The following is a 16,004-nucleotide window of genomic DNA, read 5'->3' on the forward strand; positions in this document are numbered from 1 at the left end:
CGCAAGTGAATCTCTATATAAATGTGTCGTGACGAAGACCAGTTGACGGAATAAAAGTCAGTGAACATTCAGTCCCAGCCTTCAAATTTCTCTCTCAGGAAAGGGACAAGAACAATAACTGTGCAGTGCACTGTACTGTGCAAAGGATGCTGGGAAATGAGTAACCAATCACTTTTCCTAAGAACACTGCTCGGGATTTCACCAAAACCCCTATGGAGAAAAATCTGAGGACCGTGACGTCGCCCAGGATGATGCAGCCGGGGCCCCACCCTGGAGCCAGGCCCGGGGTTGGGGCTCGTATGCGAGCGCTTGGTGGCCGGGCCTTTGCCCATGGGGCCCGGCCGGGCTCAGCCCGAAGAGGTGACATGGGCCTGACCTCCTGTGGGTTCACCACCCACAGAGGTAGCAGTAGGGGACTGGTGCAATGTGGATTGGGTGGCAGTCGAAGGCAGGGGCCTCGACGACCTGATCCCCGGACACAGCGGCTGGCTGTTGGGACATGGAATGTCACTTCGCTGGGGGGGAAAGAGCCTGAGCTTGTGCGGGAGGTTGAGAGGTACCGGCTAGAGATAGTCGGGCTCACCTCCACGCACAGCTTGGGCTCTGGAACCCAGCTCCTCGAGAGGGGCTGGACTCTCCACTTCTCTGGAGTCGCCAGTGGTGAGCGGCGGTGGGCTGGTGTGGGCTTGCTTATAGCTCCCCAGCTCAGCCGCCATGTGTTGGAGTTTACCCCAGTGAACGAGAGGGTCGCCTCTCTGCGCCTTCGGATTGGGGAGAGGGCTCTTGCTGTTGTTTGTGCCTACGGCCCAAATAGCAGTATAGAGTATCCGGCCTTCTTGGAGTCCCTGGGAGAGGTATTGAGGAGTGCTCAGACTGGGGACTCCATTGTGCTACTGGGGGACTTCAATGCTCACGTGGGCGATGACAGTGACACCTGGAGGGGCATGGTTGGGAGGAACGGCCTCCCCGATGTGAACCCGAGTGGTGTTTTGTTATTGGACTTCTGTGCTAGTCACGGTTTGTCCATAACGAACACCATGTTCGAGCATAGGGGTGTCCATAAGTGCACGTGGCACCAGGACACCTTAGGTCGGAGGTCAATGATAGACTTTGTAGTCGTTTCATCTGATCTCTGGCCCTATGTCTTGGACACTCGGGTGAAGAGAGGGGCTGAGCTGTCAACTGATCACCACCTGGTGGTGAGTTGGATCCGCTGGCGGAGGAGGAAGCTGGACAGACCTGGCAGGCCCAAACGGATGGTGAGGGTCTGCTGGGAACGTCTGGCCGAGCACTCTGTTGGGGAGGTCTTTAACTCCCACCTCTGGGAGAGCTTTTCCCAGCTTCCGAGGGAGGCGGGGGACATTGAGTCTGAGTGGACCATGTTCTCTACCTCCATTGTGGACGCAGCTGTTCGGAGCTGTGGCCACAAGGTCTCCGGTGCCTGTCGTGGCGGCAATCCCCAAACCCGGTGGTGGACACCAGAAGTAAGGGATGCCGTCAAGCTGAAGAAGGAGTCCTATCGGGCCATGTTAACCTCCAGGACTCCCGAGGCAGCTGACGGGTATCGGCAGGCCAGGCGTGCTGCAGCTCGGGCAGTTGCGGAGGCAAAAACTCGGAACTGGGAGGAGTTCGGGGAGGCCATGGAGAAGGACTATCGGTCGGCCTCGAAGAAATTCTGGCAAACCATCCGGCGCCTCAGGAGGGGGAAGCAGTACTCTGCCAATACTGTTTACAGTGCGGGTGGGGAGCTGTTGACCTCGACTGGGGACATTGTCGGGCGGTGGAAGGAATACTTTGAGGATCTCCTCAATCCCACCGTCATGTCTTCCACTGAGGAGACTGAGGCTGATGACTCAGAGGTGGACTCGTCCATTACCCAAGCCAAAGTCACTGAGATGGTTTGCAAGCTCCTCGTGGCAAGGCACCGGGGGTGGATGAGATCCACCCTGAGTATCTTAAGTCTCTGGATGTTGTGGGGCTGTCTTGGTTGACACGCCTCTGCAACATCGCGTGGCGGTCAGGGACAGTGCCTCTGGAGTGGCAGACTGGGGTGGTGGTCCCTCTTTTTAAAGAAAGGGGACCGGAGAGTGTGCTCCAATTATAGGGGAATCACACTTCTCAGCCTCCCAGGGAAGGTTTACTCCAGGGTACTGGAGAGGAGAATTCAACCGATAGTCAAACCTCAGATCCAGGAGGAACAATGCGGTTTTCGTCCTGGTCGCGGAACACTGGACCAGCTCTATACCCTTCATAGGGTGCTCGAGGGTTCATGGGAGTTTGCCCAACCAGTCCACATGTGCTTTGTGGATCTGGAGAAGGCATTCGATCGTGTCCCCCATAGTATTCTGTGGGGGGTGCTTCGGGAGTATGGGGTTCGGGGCCCTTTGCTAAGGGCTGTCCGGTCCCTGTACGAACGGAGCAGGAGTCTGGTTCGCATTGCCAGCAGTAAGTCAGACCTGTTCCCAGTGCATGTTGGACTCCAGCAGGGCTGCCCTTTGTCACCGGTTCTGTTCATAATTTTTATGGACAGAATTTCTAGGTGCAGCCAGGGGCCAGAAGGAATCCTGTTTGGGAACCACAGGATTTCATCTCTGCTTTTTGCGGATGATGTTGTCCTGTTGGCTTCTTCAAACCAGGACCTTCAGCATGCACTGGGGCGGTTTGCAGTCAAGTGTGAAGCGGCTGGGATGAGAATCAGCACCTCCAAGTCCGAGGCCATGGTTCTCGACCGGAAAAGGGTGGCTTGCCCTCTCCAGGTTGGTGGAGAAGTTCTGCCTCAAGTGGAGGAGTTTAAGTATCTCAGGATCTTGTTCACGAGTGAGGGAAGGATGGAGCGTGAGATCGACAGGCGGATCGGTGCAGCCTCCGCAGTGATGCGGTCGCTTTACCGGTCCATCGTGGTGAAGAAGGAGCTGAGCCAAAAGGCGAAGCTCTCAATTTACCGGTCGATCTACGTTCCGACTCTCACCTATGGTCATGAGATTTGGGTAATGACCGAAAGGACAAGATCGCGGATACAAGCGGCCGAAATGAGTTTCCTTCGCAGGGTGGCTGGGCGCTCCCTTAGAGATAGGGTGAGAAGCACAGTCACTCGGGAGGAGCTCGGAGTAGAGCTGCTGCTGCTCCACATCGAGAGGAATCAGCTGAGGTGGCTCGGGCATCTTTTTCGGATGCCTCCTGGACGCCTCCCTGGGGAGGTGTTTCAGGCATGTCCCCCCGGGAGGAGGCCCCGGGGAAGACCCAGGACACGCTGGAAGGACTATGTCTCTCAGCTGGCCTGGGAACGCCTCGGTGTTCTTCCCGAGGAGCTGTCCGAAGTGTCTGGGGAAAGGGAAGTTTGGGCTTCCCTGCTTAGACTGCTGCCTCCGCGACCCGGTCCCGGATAAAGCGGAAGAAGACGAGACGAGACGAGACACTGCTCGGGAATTTCCATCATCAAGTTTCCTCCTTGCGGAGACTTATTATCATGGTTCAAGCAAGACTTGTGATAGATTTATATTTTCTAATACAGTTTACAAACCCCATTAATTTTGCCACCCTTATAATTTCGTGCATGCTCACAGGTATGAAAACACAAATGGAATACAGTCTCAGAGAAATTCAGCCCGTTCAGTGACTGCTATGGTGGCTGGATGGATACCCGGTTCATTAAATAAAAGTCACTTTTCTCATATAAAATGTTGACAGATTATATCCAACTGGAGCCAAGTTGAGAAACAGGCATTCACAATAAATTTCTGCCAGTTAATGCTCGTCCCACACCTTAGTATTTCCTGGAGTTTGGTGACAAGAATGATCACGAATCCATGCAAGTGAATCTCTACAGTGGTGCTTGAAAGTTTGTGAACCCTTTAGAATTTTCTATATTTCTGCATAAATATGTCCTAAAACAACATCAGATTTTCACACAAGTCCTAAAAGTAGATAAAGAGAACCCAGTTAAACAAATGAGAAAAATATTATACTTGGTCATTTATTTATTGAGGAAAATGATTCAATATTACATATCTGTGAGTGGCAAAAGTATGTGAACCTCTAGGATTAGCAGTTAATTTGAAGGTGAAATTAGAGTCCGGTGTTTTCAATCAATGGGATGACAATCAGGTGTGAGTGGGCACCCTGTTTTATTTAAAGAACAGGGATCTATCAAAGTCTGATCTTCACAACACATCTTTGTTGAAGTGTATCATGGCATGAACAGAGGAGATTTCTGAGGACCTCAGAAAAAGCACTGTTGAGGCTCATCAGGCTAGAAAAGGTTACAAAACCATCTCTAAAGAGTAGTTTGGACTCCACCAATCCACAGTCAGACAGATTGTGTACAAATGGAGGAAATTCAAGACCATTGTTACCCTCCCCAGAAGTGGTCGACCAACAAAGATCACTCCAAGATCAAGGCGTGTAATAGTCAGCGAGGTCACAAAGGACCCCAGGGTAACTTCTAAGCAACTGAAGGCCTCTCTCACATTGGCTAATGTTCATGAGTCCACCATCAGGAGAACACTGAACAACAATGGTGTGCATGGCAGGGTTGCAAGGAAAAAGCCACTGCTCTCCAAAAATAACATTGCTGCTCATCTGCAGTTTGCTAAAGATCGCATGGACAAGCCAGAAGGCTGTTGGAAAAAAAAAATTTTGGACGGATGAGAGCAAATTGGAACTTTTTGGTTTAAATGAATAGCGTTATGTTTGGAGAAAGGAAAACACTGCATTCCAGCACAAGAACCTTATCCCATCTGTGAAACATGGTGGTTGTAGTATCATGGTTTGGGCCTGTTTTGCTGTATCTGGGCCAGGATGGCTTGCCATCATTGATGGAACAATGAATTCTGAATTATACCAACGAATTCTAAAGGAAAATGTCAGGACATCTGTCCATGAACTGAATCTCAAGAGAAGGTGGGTCACACAGCAAGACAACGACCCCTAAGCACACAAGTCGTCCTACCAAAGAATGGTTAAAGAAGAATAAAGTTAATGTTTTGGAATGGCCAAGTCAAAGTCCTCACCTTAATCCAATCGAAATGTTGTGGAAGGACCTGAAGCGAGCAGTTCATGTGAGGAAACCCACCAACATCCCAGAGTTGAAGTTGTTCTGTACAGAGGAATGGGCTAAAGTTCCTCCAAGCCGGTGTGCAGGACCTATCAACAGTTACCGGAAATTTTTCGTTGCAGTTATTGCTGCACAAGAGGGTTACACCAGATACTGAAAGCAAAGGTTCACATACTTTTGCCACTCACAGATATGCAATATTGGATCATTTTCCTCAATAAATAAATGAACAAGTATAATATTTTTGTCTCATTCGTTTAATTGGGTTCTCTTTATCTACTTTTAGGACTTGTGTGAAAATCTGATGTTCATATTTATGCAAAAATATAGAAAATTCTAAAGGGTTCACAAATTTTCAAGCACCATCGTATATAAATGAGTGGAATATCTTTCCAATAATGGAGGATGTACTGTGCATTTGTGTGGGGCAAACATGGTCTAAAGGTGCGCAAGACAGCCATGGTCCTAAAAGGTCACTGGTTCAATTTCCTGGAGCGGCAAAGAGCCTAACCCCAACTGTTCCCCAGGTGCTGGGTATACGTGTGTGCTCACTGTATGTCGCTCTGGATAAGAGTGTCTGCTCAATGTTTGATTTGTTGTGGAGAAAAGGAAAATGTTTTGTTTCTGCACATATTTCTGTCTAATTGAACAGTTTCTCTCTGCATACAGAACTATGATGAAAAGCCCACCAAAGACAAAATTGCTTTTGATTGAGGAAAAAAAGTGTGTAACTGGTTGGACAACAATGTGGTCATATGAAGTGTGTGCCATTTGATTTGGTACAAAAGTTTGATGTTAAGTGTTTATGTAGTTTTGAATGCAATGTTTCATTTTGCAGGATAGATGAGTTTTGCACTTTGGGTCTGTGGTTTTGTCAACTGTGTTCAGTGTTTGGAGAAAATGAGCCCTGTTTTCAAAATCACGTTTCAGCAATCATACAAGAAATTATAAATATTTAGCTATGTGTGACGACACTGATGATTTACGGTGCTTAACCTTGTCATTGTCTCCTGTTCTCTGTCTTACAGCATTGAGATCTGAATCATTCACATTCAGATGTTCCAGAACAACTGTGATCACATCCTTTATCTACTCAGCTCCACATTACTTCAGACTGTAATAATGCACTCATGGACCACTTTAATATGAACTTGTTCTTGATTCTATAATTCCTGTTCTTGGCTGCAGGAGTGGAACCCAAATGTGCCTTTCTGCTCACCATGTCTATAAAGAGTTGCTATGAGTTACTACGGTACTTGGGTGGCACAGTGGTTAGCACTTTCACCTCACAGCAAGAAAGTTCTGGGTTCAAGTTCACTGGCTAACAAAGGCTTTTCTGTGTCAAGTTTGCATGTTCTACCCGTGTCTGCATGGGTTTCGTCTGGATGCACCGATTTCCCCCACGGTTCAAAGACATGCGGTAAGGTTAACACGAAGTGCCCTTGGGCAAGGCACCCCCAACTGCACCCCAGGTGCTGTAGAATGGCTGCCCACTGCTCTGCGTATGCATGCGTGCACTCCTTCAGATGGGTTAAACGCAGAAGACTAATTTAACTGTATTTGTGTGCATGCACATGACAAAGGTGGCACCTTCTATTTCCTTCCGGGCAGCTTGAACCAATCTGGGGGGGATTTCCCAAAAGTCTCTTAATGCCAAGAGCATCTTAACTAGGAGAGTGTTCATTGTGCTGCTCACTACTATTTAACAAATGACCTTTGTGCTATGATGCTTTTGGGAAAACTGCAGTCTGCCCATTTTCCTCTGACTGCTTATCTACAAGGCATTTGTTTCTATGCACAAAGTCACTTGCTGTTTCACTCTATTCCATGTAAACTCTAGAAACTTGTGTGAAAACCCCAGGGAGATCAGCAATTTGTGAAATACTCAAACCAGTCCATCTGGCACCAAAAACCCATTCCAAAGGGCATCACAGCAATCACACTCCCTTCCCCATTTTTGATGTTTGACTTTAACTGAAGCTCTTGAGTTAGATCTGCACAATTATGAATCATGTTGCTGTCAAGAGATTATCTAAATCAGCCAAATGTATAAAACAGCAGGTGGGTGTTCCTAATAAAGTGGCCAGTGAGTGCATTTTTGATCTATTTATCCCACATGTTTAGCAGCTCATTGTTGAAGTTTGTTAGGACACTTTGAAAGGTTGCACTAGGTTTTCAACTTGTGATTAAAAACTGAACCTTCTAGATTTACTGTAATGTTACTGCTTGCTAATTTTATTTAGTGTATAATACAAAACGATGACTGAACACACTGAGGTTGAGAGAAGCAGTGTAAAAAAAAAAAAAAAAGATTGCTGTAGACACTGCTTCATAATTGCATAAAGAGATCTGAACTGGAAAAAGGCAGTTGTCATGTGCATGTTAAATGAAGGGTGATTTACTGTCAATACACTGGAAAGTGATTCAGCTGGAGACCTCCATTTTCCCAAAAGATGCAGTACCACCAAAAGGACTACCATAACATTCACAATCAAGCACTGTTTTACTGCAAGGAGGAACAAGGACTGCCAACACAGTAGACTTTTTTTTTTTTAAGACATTTAAATCCATGATTTGACACCATCCTACAGCCTTTTCGAACCACTTTTGCTTGATGCCAATGGAAAAAGCCATGCAGTCAGGGAGACATGGCTTTATAAAGACCAAGGAAGACTGTAGTCTAGTGAGTATGAGAACTGGCACAGCTCTTGAAAATGTGACAGTAAGGAACCTTCCCTCCTTGCCAAAAGGAGTCAATTAACCCTATGCTAAAGGAAACTGAAGCACCCTTCATCAGCGCTGGATCAGGGAGGCCATAGAGATCTGTAAGCGAAGTCCAAGGACCATCAACCAAGATGAGGGAGCATACATGCTCTCCCATACCTGGAGTGCCATCTTGCAGGGGACGAACAGACAGTAGAAGACGTGACCGACCTGTCAAACCAGACAGGAAGGTCACACCTTCGGAAACATCAGCTGATAAGATGCGTCACCAACAACATCCGGTGACACTCTGAGGAAGACGACAGTCGTACGTCGAAACAGGTCAGGTAAAACAAACCTAAAAATTAGATGTCTGATAAAAAAGAAAAAACTAACCATATTCAATATAAGACAATGAACATAAAAGATGAAGCACCCTTCCTTAGCATTTAGAGTAGTCCAACAGCTCTGATCATGACCACTATTTAGATACTGCCAGTCATTTCACTCAGATAAGCTGCCCGTAGTCAGCTGGGATAGGCTCCAGCTTGCCTGCGACCCTGTAGAAGGATAAAGCGGCTAGAGATAATGAGATGAGATGAGAAGCTGCATCCCCAACTACTTCCTCTAACCAGCCAAGCAAAGGCTTTTACTTATTAGGCTCAATGTGCACCGCTTTGTTACCAACCACCCACAGAAACAGGGCCCAACAATTTAGCAAAGTTTAAGGGAAAAAAAAAAAAAAAAAAGCCAAGCAAAGTTAAATTGCCACTTCTCAAGAGAGACAAAGATTAGACATGCATCTTCAAAGATTTAGAAAACATACATCTTTATTGTATACATGCATTTGTAAAGTTACATCACACATGGAATTGAAACACCATCAGGATTTGTCCCATTGAGCTGCAGGAGCACCATCCTCAAGGAGGGGTTCACTCTCTGCACCTGATGCTTCAGTCCCATGGCACAAAACCTTGAGCCAGCCAACAAAGTCTGAACCTTTAGGAAACAGGATGAAGTCATAGAGGAGTGCAGCTACAACACCACATAGTGGCCCTGCCCAGAACACCTAGAGAGAACAAGGAAAGGGAGCACACCAAGTGTTGGGTTCTGTACCGTACATGTTCTCATTCAGCCTTAATCTTAGTCAAGATAAGGGGAGAGAGGTATCTTAAGCCTTTTCTGACCAATCAACTCAGGTGTTGGTTTTCTATAAAACTGCAGCTGACAGCCAAGCTGCAAATCAATTATGTTAATACACTTATTCCATTGTTATTTATATAGCAACAGCTCATTTCTAGGAACTTGTGGCAGATGCACCACATTCCATATTTAAAAAGGAAGTTCCATTAAGCAAGTGTTAAATATTTCCAAGTTCACATGATCAAGTTCTGTAGTAACAAGGCCACTCACCCAGTGGTGTTCAAACTCCACAGAGACTAGAGCTGGGTCAAAAGATCGAGCAGGGTTGATGCCACATCCAGTGTAACTAATCTGTTTAGACAAATTGGATTAGGTCAGTGAGGTGTCTGGCTATTCCTCAAATGGAAGGCTTCCAAAAATTAGCATTTTGAGCTAAAACAAAAACCTACTCCTACAAGGTGAGCCAGAACCAGAGAGCCCACATGCAAATGGAGCTGAACCAGCAGTGCTGTCCCTCCTTTTATCCACTGTTGCTAGGACACATAGCACCAGTTGGAGTGTGAGGAGAAACTCAATTCCAAAGCCTTGTCCTGGACTGACACCATTCAGCTGCAGAATGAACAGTTAGTTTTAACCACTGGGATTTTGCTAGTCACAAGAAAATCTTGCCCAACACTCTGGGCTGGATGTTTAAACACTAGTGGCCAGTTAACCCTCATACCATTCACAAGGAATGATCCAGCATGAGAGAGGCAAAAACCTTAAATCAGGCCATTTCAGTGGTCCGCTGTTGCACTTAGAACAAGACTACCACAGAGGCTAAAGGAATAATATTGGTAGGGGGGGGCTTCGATAGCATGAAGCCAGATGTGACAGCAAGAGTATGGTTGAACAGTGGATGGAAGAGGAGTCAGTTGAACAAAGGAACCCTCAACCAAACCCCTGCTGCCATAACAGGTTTATAAAGCTTGGTTTAGTTTGTTCAATAATCCAAGTGATTGAAAAATTGGGGCAGTTAGAAGGAGCACTTAAAGCCACACCCACCCTGTTCAAGGTCAAACCACTTTTTTTTTTGGGGGGGGGGGGAAGCATCACAGACAAATTACTATTTGTACAATAGTTCCACTAAATCAGTGTCTTGAAGTTACAGCTAGTGACACTAGTCAGATTAAGTATAGGAGTTACTCACCTTGTTCAGCCCAAGTGAATCTACTACTGATGGTCTCACTCCCAGAACAATGCCACTAGCAATCACAGCCCCAGTCACCTGAGCCAGAATGTACCACAATGCCCTGCACATGCTAATCTGGCAGCTAACCAACATAGCAAGTGTGACAGCTGGATTCAGGTGGGCTCCACTGATATGGCCCAAACTTTGAACTAAGACAGCGATGGCTAGCCTAAATGCTAATGCTACCTTTACTTCCTGATCTGGATAGCTGCTGTTCCCATTCCCAATTACTGCTGAAAGGCCACAAAAGACAAACACAGTTGTCCCTATTAACTCTGCAAGGGCAGCCCACCAATAGCCCAAAGCCTGTAATTCCTTCTTCATTGTATATTAATCCAACAGACTGATTTACTGTATTAACAGCAGCTTCTGTTATTTCAACTATTTCCTGTGGCTACGTCACTCATTCTTGATTGGTCTCTCAATATGATTGGCTAAACAATTTGTCAGTCTTTCAATTAGCTCTCTCAAATAATCAGGCTTTCCTCCAAATCCATTTGGCTCAGAACCACTAAGCAGCTTCTCATGACTTTTTTGTACCCAAAATAAACAAATAATTAGCATGACATGCATATTTGGATGGAGGTATGGATAAATCCATATAAATATCTCATCTCATTATCTCTAGCTGCTTTATCCTTCTACAGGGTCGCAAGCAAGCTGGAGCCTATCCCAGCTGACTACGGGCGAAAGGCGGGGTACACCCTGGACAAGTCGCCAGGTCATCACAGGGCTGACACATAGACACAGACAATCATTCACACTCACATTCACACCTATGGTCAATTTAGAGTCACCAGTTAACCTAACCTGCATGTCTTTGGACTGTGGGGGAAACCGGAGCACCCGGAGGAAACCCACGCGGACACGGGGAGAACATGCAAACTCCACACAGAAAGGCCCTCGCTGGCCATGGGGCTCGAACCCAGGACCTTCTTGCTGTGAGGCGACAGCGCTAACCACTACACCACCGTGCCGCCCCCCATATAAATATAAATCACAAATACTTTATTTAATAATTTATTTAAACATTTATTTGAAGATTTCTTGAAAGACATTAATTGAAGGATTTGATGCAATATTTCAACCTGCTGTTTAGGACAAAAAAAAAAAGTATATAACCTGACATCAAAGTGTTTATTATCAGGAAGGGTTCCAAGTAGAAACTGGGGACTAGTAATTGTCAAATGAACCCTTAAAGAAGAAAATGATTCATAATAATTAAGAGTTTGTACTTCACACTTGCACAGCTAATACACACACTCTGAGAAAAAAAATCTTCAAGGGTTCTTTCAGGGTTCATCGGATAAATAAAAATTCTGGAACCTTTTTCTAACACACACACACACACACACTTAAAATTTTGAAAACTTTGACACATTGTCTGCATTTGAAACAGAAGGTTGCTGCCTTGTTGCCTCACTGCCATAATAAAAAGGTGTCTTGTCTGGCCAGACTTTCAGCTGGAGGCATCTTCTAAGTACATTCAAATGCAGGGGCGCAGATAGGATTTTTGAACTGGGGGGGACTGAGCTGTCAGCAAATGATTCCATTTTGTGTGTGTGTGTGTGTATATATATATATATATATATATATATATATATATATATATATATATATATATATATACCCTTAGCAAAAAGAAGTTTATTCAAGTGTACTATGAGTATACTTATTTTTTTACTAAAACTGCAGAAGTATACTTGAAGTTGACTTTTTATAAACTATATTTTATATACTTAAGAATAGTATAGTGAAGTATACTTGGCTTATACTGAAAAGTATAAATAAAAGTCTAAGACTAAGTACATTAATACTAAGACTTATACTTTAACACTAAAACGTATACTTTAGTATACTTTTCACATTTTTCTGCCACAAAGTACTAATACTTAGTATATCTTGCTCCAAGTGCATAATAAGGTCAAGTCATTGACTCATGCTTAACATTTAATTTATATATTAATATAATATAATGCTGGAGTTTAAAACTTTACAGTATATAGTATGTGTGCTCAATTGCATTATCTTTATGTACCTTAAAATCATACACAAAAACAGAAAAACTTTTGACTTGACTTTATTGATCAATTTCTCCAGTAAGGAAGGACTTGATTTCATAGGTCTTTATTTTTGAAATGTTTGAAAATATATCAAACTTGTTTTCAACATTCTGTCTTGTGATTTTGTAAATGCATCACACTCTTGTGTACATACAGTATGAGTAAACTTTAAGAATACATTAAGGAGTATATTTCCAGTATATAAATAGTAAGCTACAAGTAATATGCCAAGCAAACTTAAAGTATAACAAGTAAACTAGTGAAATAACCAACATTTATAACAGTATACTTAAAGTATACAATAATAAACTAAAAATAGGGACTTGAAGTATGTAACTAAGGGGCATTGTGGCTCAGTCAACTAAAGCGCCATACCATAAATCTGGGGACCTGGGTTCAATTCCAACCCAAGGTCATTTCCTGATCCCTCTCCTGCTCATTTCTTCTCTCTACACTGTCCTATCCAATAAAGGTGAAAAAAGCCCAAAAAAAGAAGTATATCGTTAAGTGTGCTTGTGGTATACTTTAAGCATACGAGAGGGATATACCAAGTACATTGATAGTATATAGATGAGTGTACTTGTTGTATACTTTAAAGTGTACTTTTGGAAACTTAAAATGAACTTTAAAGTATACTTTTATAAACTTGAAATGTTCCAATTTAGTCTGAAAAAGTATTAAATTTGTATACTTTCTAGTACACTAAAAGTACATGGTCTGTAGTATACTTGCTATACTTATACTCATACTGAAGCATACTTAATAAAATTAACTTTAAGTGTACTACTTTTTGCTAAGGGTATACACACTACCGTTCAAAAGTTTGGGGTCACTTTGAAATGTCCTTATTTTTGAAAGAAAAGCACTGTTCTTTTCAATGAAGATCACTTTAAACTAATCAGAAATACACTCTATACATTGTTAATGTGGTAAATGACTATTCTAGCTGCAAATGTCTGGTTTTTGGTGCAATATCTCCATAGGTGTATAGAGGCCCATTTCCAGCAACTATCACTCCAGTGTTCTAATGGTACAATGTGTTTGCTCATTGCCTCAGAAGGCTAATGGATGATTAGAAAACCCTTGTACAATCATGTTAGCACAGCTGAAAACAGTTTAGCTCTTTAGAGAAGCTATAAAACTGACCTTCCTTTGAGCAGATTGAGTTTCTGGAGCATCACATTTGTGGGGTCGATTAAATGCTCAAAATGGCCAGAAAAATGTCTTGACTATATTTTCTATTCATTTTACAACTTATGGTGAGAAATAAAAGTGTGACTTTTCATGGAAAACACAAAATTGTCTGGGTGACCCCAAACTTTCGAACGGTAGTGTGTATACATGTTATTTCACCTCCCTCACTGCCATCACCAGGAACTACCTGCAGGCCAGGACAATGATAACATTTTAACATAGCCTATGGAAATCCAAAGTTTACACATTATCATCATGCACAGAAATTGCAAAACTGCAAAACTAGTTTTAAAACCGCTAAGTTCCAACTGTTAAACATAGCGAGAGGCTGGGCTACGTGTGTGTGTGTAAAGTGTAAACCAGTGCATCCTGACTTTCTAACTATGCCTGTGTGTTGCGTGAGCGGCAGTCAGTCAACAACTCTTCGCAAAGTTTCCTTATGAAACAATATGCTCGCTGAAATTATGGCAGGGAACACCAGATTAAACATTAAAACTGCCTTCTGAGCACTGTATCTACAGGCTGCCACCGAAAGAAGGAGGCTACCAGAAAGGCATCTCTACTCCATATGATTTTACTTTCACTACGACATTACTTTGAACAGACTATCAAAAAATTGCAAGGTGATATGATAAAGTAAGGCACAGTTTACTTACAATCTTTTTTTTTTTGAAAAAACGATGCAATCGTTTTCTGCCTTTTGGCACCCTTCATCATGCCGTGTTGGGGTCCTGAACTAGGAGGAGCTGTCCCCGATATGCCTGTCAAACTTGTTGTGGGTAACCATAGCAACCAAGCTTGAGCTCGCAACCTGTGCAGTCTGCGCAGTTGCAACTATGTATGTACTGCTGTGCACCTCAATAAACCGAATGGTAATTAGTCTTTTGATTTTTCCGTGAGGTTTGCCTTATGCAAAGAAAGACAGCATAGACTTTTTTCCTCCCTATAAGTGGGGGGGACCGAACGAGGTGAATTTAAATCTGGGTGGGACGAATCCCCCCCGTCCCCCCCTCTATCTGCGCCCGTGTACAAATGATCTTTTAGGATCACATTTATGGTAATTCTGTGCAACTAAACCAAAGAGCTAGCTAGTTTGGTAACTGATGCCTCACAAATCAAGTGAATATATTTGGTTCCAGTCAATAAAATGTAAATAAATGTGATGTCTCATCTCGTCTCGTCTCGTCTTCATCCGCTTATCCGGGGTTGGGTCGCGGAGGCAGCAGTCTGAGCATGGAAGCCCAAACTTCCCTTTCCCCAGACACCTCGGCCAGCTCCTCGGGAAGAACACAGAGGTGTTCCCAGGCCAGCCGAGAGACATAGTCCCTCCAGCGTGTCCTGGGTCTTCCCCGGGGCCTCGTCCCGGGGGGACATGCCTGGAACACCTCCCCAGGGAGGTGTCCAGGAGGCATCCGAAAGAGATGCCTGAATCACCTCAGCTGATTCCTCTTGATGTGTAGGAACAGTGGCTCTACTCTGAGCTCCTCCCGAGTGACCGTGCTTCTCACCCTATCTCTAAGGGAGCGCCCAGCCACCCTGCGAAGGAAACTCATTTCGGCCGCTTGTACTGTATCCGCAATCTTGTTCTTTTGGTCATTACCCAAAGCTCATGACCATAGGTGAGAGTCGGAACGTAGACCGACCGGTAAATCGAGAGCTTCGCCTTTTGGCTCAGCTCCTTCTTCACCACTACGGATCGGTAAAGTGACTGCATCACTGCGGAGGTCGCACCGATCTGCCTGTCGATCTCACGCTCTATCCTTCCCTCACTCATGAACAAGATCCCGAGATACTTAAACTCCTCCACTTGAAGCAGGACTTCTCCACCAACCTGGAGAGGGCAAGCCACCCTTTTCTGGTCGAGAACCATGGCCTCGGACTTGGAGGTGCTGATTCTCATCCCAGCCGCTTCACACTCGACTGCAAACTGCCCCAGTGCATGCTGAAGGTCCTGGTTTGAAGAAGCCAACAGGACAACATCATCTACAAAAAGCAGAGATGAAATCCTGTGGTTCCCAAACAGGATTCCTTCCGGCCCCTGGCTGCGCCTAGAAATTCTGTCCATAAAAATTATGAACAGAACCGGTGACAAAGGGCAGCCCTACTGGAGTCCAACATGCACTGGGAACAGGTCTGACTAACTGCCAGCAATGCAAACCAGACTCCTGCTCCATTCATACAGGGACCAGACAGCCCTGAGCAAAGAGCCCTGAACCCCATACTCCCGAAGCACCCCCCACAGAATACCACAAGGGACACAGTCGAATGCCTTCTCCAGATCCACAAAGCACATGTGGACTGGTTGGGCAAACTCCCATGAACCCTCGAGCACCCTATGAAGGGTATAGAGCTGGTCCAGAGTTCCGCGACCAGGATGAAAACCGCATTGTTCCTCCTGGATCCGAGGTTCGACTATTGGCCGAATTCTCCTCTCCAGTACCCTGGAGTAAACCTTCCCTGGGAGGCTGAGAAGTGTGATTCCCCTATAATTGGAGCACACTCTCTGGTCCCCTTTCTTAAAAAGAGGGACCACCACCCCAGATGTTGCAGAGGCATGTCAGCCAAGACAGCCCCACAACATCCAGAGACTTGAGATACTCGGGGCGGATGTCATCCA

The 16,004-nt window shown here is 44.8% G+C and overlaps 1 pseudogene; it reads right to left on the reverse strand.

Annotated features, from left to right (window-relative positions):
• Nucleotides 1–8,639: 8,639 nt before the first annotated feature.
• Nucleotides 8,640–10,454, reverse strand: LOC132887188 (aquaporin-1-like; annotated as a pseudogene).
• Nucleotides 10,455–16,004: the final 5,550 nt, after the last annotated feature.

Source organism: Neoarius graeffei, chromosome 5, assembly GCF_027579695.1.
Source record: "Neoarius graeffei isolate fNeoGra1 chromosome 5, fNeoGra1.pri, whole genome shotgun sequence".
Taxonomy (NCBI): domain Eukaryota; kingdom Metazoa; phylum Chordata; class Actinopteri; order Siluriformes; family Ariidae; genus Neoarius; species Neoarius graeffei.